Source organism: Crassostrea angulata, chromosome 5 (genome assembly GCF_025612915.1).
Source record: "Crassostrea angulata isolate pt1a10 chromosome 5, ASM2561291v2, whole genome shotgun sequence".
In the NCBI taxonomy this organism is placed as follows: Eukaryota; Metazoa; Mollusca; class Bivalvia; order Ostreida; family Ostreidae; genus Magallana; species Magallana angulata.
The window spans coordinates 7813906-7820742 of record NC_069115.1 but is presented as its reverse complement, the minus strand read 5'-3'; the positions used below and the strand labels follow the sequence as shown (position 1 = coordinate 7820742).

The 6837-nt window shown below is 34.7% G+C and overlaps 1 pseudogene; it reads right to left on the bottom strand.

Annotated features, from left to right (window-relative positions):
* Window positions 1-3262: 3262 nt before the first annotated feature.
* LOC128183165 (uncharacterized) lies at window positions 3263-4562 on the bottom strand (annotated as a pseudogene).
* Between the last annotated feature and the right edge of the window lie 2275 nt (window positions 4563-6837).

Sequence of the window (6837 nt, the reverse complement as noted above, 5' to 3'; positions counted from 1 at the left end):
TTTATTTCCTTTTTAACAACATTAATATAGTCTGATCCAGTTTTTAATATTTTTTCTATAGATACAGTTCTGCCAAGCAGCACTTTCCATTTTGTTTCTTGGGAATAAAGAATTCTTTTTATCCATGATGATTTTAATCCCAGATTGTAATTGTTAATATCAAGCATTTTTAAACCTCCATTCATATAGTCTTGCACTACTTGCTTTCTTTTAAGTTTATCTACTTTGGAATGCCATACTAAATTAAAAAGAGTTTCATTCAGATTTTTCATGAAAGTATTTGATGGGGAGGGTAGAGAAATGAAGAGGTGATTTAATTGTGCAATAAGCAATGATTTTATAAGAGTTATTCTGCCAAGTGGAGTAAGTCGTCGTTTACTCAATTGATTGATGATATGTTTGATTTTTACTAATTTATTGTCATAATTAAGTTTTGGTATATTTGTTAAGTCCACATCAAAATATATACCTAAAAGTTTAAAGGTGCTTGTCCATTGAAAGTTCATTTCCTCACATATTATATTAGAAGAGTATTTTTTACTACCAATCCAGACAAGTTGAGTTTTTGATATATTTATTTTGAGACCAGAAATTTGATAAAAGTTATTTAACTCTCTAATTGCTTCTCTGAGAGACCTCTCACTGCCATCTAATATAATAAGGGTATCGTCTGCATATTGTGATAACAAAAATTCTGAATTATCTATGTTAATACCATTTATACCTTTATTATTTTTTAATTTAATAGCTAGTACTTCAGCACATAGTAAAAAGATATATGATGAAATTGGATCACCCTGACGACAACCACGCTCTAATTTTAAAAAGTTGGATAAGTGACCTTCTTGTGATACAGAGGAGGAGGTGTTTTGTTGAAAAACTGATATCCATTTTCTGAGCGATGGACCAAAGTTAAAGAATTGAAGCGTTTTATCAATAAATTTCCATGAGACAGAGTCAAATGCCTTTTCAAAATCAATCATAAACAGTAATCCAGGAATGTCATTATTCTCAGTATATTGCATTAAATCATAAACAAGACGAGTATTTTCACCTATATATCTTCCTGGAACAAAGCCATTTTGATCGGTACTGATAATTGAACTGATTATTGTTTTCATTCTTTGAGCAATGCAGCCTGACCCTATTTTATAAACTACATTTAATAAAGAGATTGGCCTCCAATTTTTCATGTAAAATTTACTTTTTCCATCTTTTGGTATGCAGGTGATTATACCCTGCTTTTGTGTAACAGATAACTCCCCTAGATTGTATCCGTGATTTATTGATCTAATAACAAAGTCTCATAAGTATTTCCAAAAGACTTTAAAGAACTCTGTAGTGAAACCGTCACTTCCAGGACTCTTATTGTTCGACATTTTTTTCAATACATGAGCGGCTTCATTATAAGTTATTTCACCTTCAAGGGTATTTCTTTGAGTATCGCTTAATTTAAAAATTTCAGAGTCTGATTCTAGAATCTCATTTAAAACATAGTCTTGAAATTCACCCTTGTTTTGATATAGATTTCTATAATAATTTTCTATCTCTAACAGGATTTCCTTTTGTCCATTGATTTCTTCGGAACAATCTTCTTTTATTAATTTTGGGACAATTTTATTTACAAAATTTCTGTTCTCAAGATTAAGAAAGTAACTTGTTGTTTTCTCTCCTTCACAGGTCCATTTAGCTCTTGATCTTACTAGACTTCCCATAAGTTTGTGATTTCTGATATTTTCTAATTCTTTCTTTTTAAAATTAATTGTTTGAATGTTTTCTTCATACTTTTCCTCCAACTGTTTTATTTGGTTTATTAAAAATTTCTCCTTTTCGTTATTTTTCTTTTTGGCATAGCTAGAATATGATATACATTTGCCCCTGATTTCCATTAATAGTGTTTCAAGAAAGAGCTGGTCATTGACAGTGAATTGAATTTCATCATTTGGAATTTTGTCAATAGATGCATTGTTATATACGGGTACTGCATAATTTTGTTTTATTTCTTGAATTTTTTTATTAACAACATCTAGGAATTCCTTATCATATAAAAGTGCATTATTGAACTTCCATAAACCTTTTCCATGTGTAAATTCATTGAATTTTAGACTATGGAGTACTGGTGAATGATCTGACTTATAACTTGCTATGATTTCACTTTCTTGTGACATACACAGTAGGGTGTTTGATATTAAAAGAAATCTAGTCTTGCTTGTTTAAGAGGGGTTGGTTTACGCCATGTATACCTTTTCTTATCAGGGTGAGTTTCTCTAAATATATTAATAAGATTGAATTGATTTATTTTTTCTATTACTTTATCTCTTGCTTTAGGATTGTTAAGATGAAGATAATTGTAATAATCCATATCGGGATCCATAATAAGATTAAAATCGCCAACAACTATTATGTCTTTATTTCTTATTTCACTTACAATTTCAAAGAGTTCTTCATAAAAAAGGGGCGTGTCCTCATTTTGACCATACACTGTGATCAAACTTAAACGATGGCTTTGAATGCTTAGGTCTAGTACCACAAAATTTCCAGAATCATTTGTAAAATTCTTATGTACTTTATATTCAAAATTGTTATTGAAAAAAATTGCTACTCCTCTGGACTTTGAGGTAAAAGAATTAAAATAAACTTCATTGCCCCATTCGTTTTGAATACTATCTTCCATATCACAAGTGTAATGAGTGTCTTGTAAACATAAAATATTGCATTGGGTTTGTCGATAATATTGAAAGACATCTTTTCTTTTCTTAAATTCGTGCAGACCCTGACAGTTAGGAGATATAATTTTTACCGAAGACATGTTACAGAAAAACTTTGCTTACCTTGTACGATTCGCTGGAAATACAACAACACGGTCAAAAAATGCTCTTGTCCAATAATTATACTAGTCTGAGGTTGATACATGATTGAGAAAGGAAACATACAGAAGGGGGAAAGAAAAGGAGTGCTCGATTGCTGGGTTTAAAGTTAAAGGCACGTGCTGATGTACGGTGAATTTGGTTGAGGGGTAGAATGTTTACATTGGATATGCCGACACGTTACTAAAATTAGAGTAAACAATGGTAGACATAAATATTTCCGGAATTAAATTATAGCCATAGTTAGAATGAAAAGTCGGCATTTGAATTAATTAATGGGATCTTTTCATGTGTTTGAAAATACATTTACAGGTTTTTTTTAAATACGTAATTATAAACACAAGTAATTCGGACATTGTCCTTAATAGTTTTTAGTGTGAATGAGGGAAATTCAGTTATTTTCCGGAGTCACTTGGATCATCTAGTTTGTTAACAAGGTCACAAACCAAGTTTTCCATGATGGAAAAACGGGCTGGGCCAATGTGCGAGCGCCCCATCCATCGCGTCAAAACAATTGCAACGTCGTTGATCCGATTGTCTTGGAGGTAGCATTCTCCGTCCTGCCCCATGCTCCCGATCGTCATGGTAATTTTCGATAGTTTTTCCACTTTGGTCGCGAAACCTGTATATGAGGATTCTGCTGTCGCAACTTGCAGCATAAGGGTCTATTGATGTTTTTTGTAGATATTCAGGGCCTCGTCCGAGGACTGAATATTAGCACCAACCGCCATAAATTCAGACCCGTCTTTCTGCACCGGTTCCGTGGAGAAAACCACAACGTCGTCCAAGGACTGATATTCCTCAGAGGAAATTTGCAAGGCATCCGCACTGGAAATAAGGGGTAGCTCTTCCTCGTATTTCGTACCGTTTGGCATTGTTATCTCGTTTCTTTGAACTTTAACGTTAATGTTCTGCTTGCGAAATGAGTCCGCTTTATCAAAAAGTTTATTTCTAGCGGAGGTAAGGGGTGCGGGCTGTTGGGGAGTGATGAAGAAGGGTAAACGCTGTTTTGCAATTTTTTTTAGCCTCTGCGCGTTGAGAATCTCATCCTTTTTATTGCGATGTTTCAACTTAGCGGTTATTGTGACCGGTTTGTCATTGAACTGTGGGCGGACCCCGTTCCTGTGGATGCGGACAAACTCAACATCGACACCCAGTGATTGCTTTATATCATTGGGTATCGCTGTGGCCAAGTCCTCTTGTTGGGTATAAGGATAGTTGTGAATCAATATATTGTCTTTCATCGATCTCGAGCGAAGATCAGTTATGTCATCATCGATGTGTGACAGTTTTCTGTCCATTCTAATCACAACCGACCGCAGGAGATCAAGTTCACGCTTAAGTTGAGCATTTTCGGAGCGCAAGGTTGTAATTTCGTTATAATTACACTCGGCCTGGTCCGATAAGGTTTTTAGTTTGTCACATAACGGACCCTGGTTACGCTCTGCTGAATGTTCGGTTTGCTTGGCTTTGGGTGAACTGTTGTCAGAATTTTTTTTGGATATTCCTTTGTTTCGTGTTTCCATGTTTCAAACAAACCCAAGTTGAAATTCCTCTTTTTTTCCAGTATATATCAATACAGAACACTATTTGACACACAATAAACCAAAATAGAATCCCACTTTGTATCAAAAACACTCCAATAAAACCAAAATCACCAGGACCAAAAAATTTACGTGCTCATGGCCTCGGGTGTCACGTGACTTTTTGACATCACAGTATATTACAAACCTCGAAAGTACTTATTAATCTATCTATTAACAAAATTAACTTATACTAATCCTTTAATTGAAAACTACTAATGTTATTACTTATGATTTTGATGTCCGTTATATCGTACACACTGAAAATTAGGCGAGATGTCGTTCTCGCTGTAATACAAAATATGACGTCATATGTTTCAAAATGAGGCATTAAGTTCAGTCATTGAAGGCTATCATTCAGTTTTATAACGAAGAAAAATAAATGTCATAAAATACTGTAGAATCGTTAGATTTCGTGGTGGCTCAATTTTCGTGGAATTCGTGGGTACTTCTAATCCACGAATTAACATCCTCCACGAATTAATAAATTAGGGTAATAAAGTCATATTTCCTTTGTAGGTTTAAGAGAATACACGAACTTATGTCCAAACGAACCTGTAAAATTTAAGCAATCCACGAAAATTGGCCCCCACGAAATTTAATGATTCCACAGTAACGGAAAGTTATAAAATGGATATTTTGTTTAACATTATTTTTAGTAGAATGATACCTATATAGTCTTATTTTCATTTTGTTACAGCAAACTACATTAAAACGTTTATTCGGCACTTACTCCAGAAAATTTCTACGTAATGTTTTGAGTGACCTTTGTCCAATCACATCGTAGACGCGGAGTTGAAACTTTACCGCTCGTGACTTAATTTCAGAGAGAGAAAGAGAGAGAAAGAGAGAGAGAGTTAACTGGTGAATGACGTAAATTATAGATGACGCAGATGAGCGAACTATCTATAAAGAATAGTTATCCTATAAAGTGACAAATCACGGTCTAGTATATCTTTGTATAAAAACTTTCTTCATGGTTACTCAGTGTGAAACATTCTTTACCTTTGTACGTATATGTCCGCCATTGTTTTACTTTTCCAATAAGCATCCGCCTGCGTAGCCTTTCCTTTAAACTAAATCTAAAATTCATCATGCTCATAAGTGATCATTCGTTCGCATTTCAAAATATTTAATGTCCGTATTCTCGGACTCTATGCTAGGAAATTTAGTTGGTTAGCTACGTCATTTTTATCCATGTACATGTTTCGATGGCGTGCGGCCATAGAAATTTTCACACTCGTTCTTTAAAACGCTTTAAAGTTATACCAATATAAGATATATATGTAGTATTTATATTCAGACCTTAATTAATTTGTTTGCAAGTTTATAACTAATGTCATCTGAGGAATCATGAAATTGATCAGAACTACTGTCATGCTGAGTTTTAGATTTCAAAGTGACCCAGGTTTGGTACCTTCCAGTCCTCTGAATTTCTGCACCTTGCGTACCATCAACTGGCACAGAGTTTACAGATTCTGACAAATTTATTTTATCGTTTCCTGCATTAATAGATGTGAGCTCAACTATAACTTCATTGCAGGGAAAGCCACCAAGGGCATTTAGTATTTGGTCTAGTTGCTCTGCCGATAAAGAAATATTAAGGCTTTCTGCGGATATTGTATCGTCCTGTGAGTTTTCTGTGGAAACAGTATCACTAGCATTGTGTATCTCCTTAATTGAAATTGTGTTATCATGTGCACCTTCTGCTATCTTGCTTTTTGGTGAACAGTTGGCAATGTTTGTTTTTAGTGCCTTTGTTTGGAATTGTATTGTTTTTGACACCTTCTGTTACAACTGTGTTCTCTTCTGTGCGCTCTAACACAACTGTCTCTTCTTGTGAACCCTCTGTTGCTACTTCTTTGTTTTGTATGTCTGTTATGTTCTCTTGGATACAGACACTTACAATAGGGTTTTCCTTTGTGCCCTTTCTTACGGCTGCATTTTCTCGAGTGTCCTCTGTTATAACTGTGTTCTCTTGTGTGCCTCCTATTACGACTGCGCTATATTGTGTATCCATGCTTTCTACAACATTTTCTTGCGTACCCTCTGTTTCAAATCTGTTCTTCCTTGTACCACCTGTTACAACTGTGTTTTCTTGTTTGGTCTGTGTTTCGTTTGCATCACCTTGTGTGCATTCTACTTCAACTGCGCTCTCTTTTGTAACATCTGTTACCACTGTGTTTTCTTGTGTGTTCTGTGTTACGTTTGCATCACCTTGTGTGCATTCTGCTTCAACTGCGTTCTCTTTTGTAACATCTGTTACAACTGTGTTTTCTTGTGTGTTCTGTGTTACGTTTGCATCACCTTGTATGCATTCTGCTTCATCTGCGTTCTCTTTTGTAACATATGTTAAAACTGTGTTTTCTTGTCTGTTCTGTGTTACG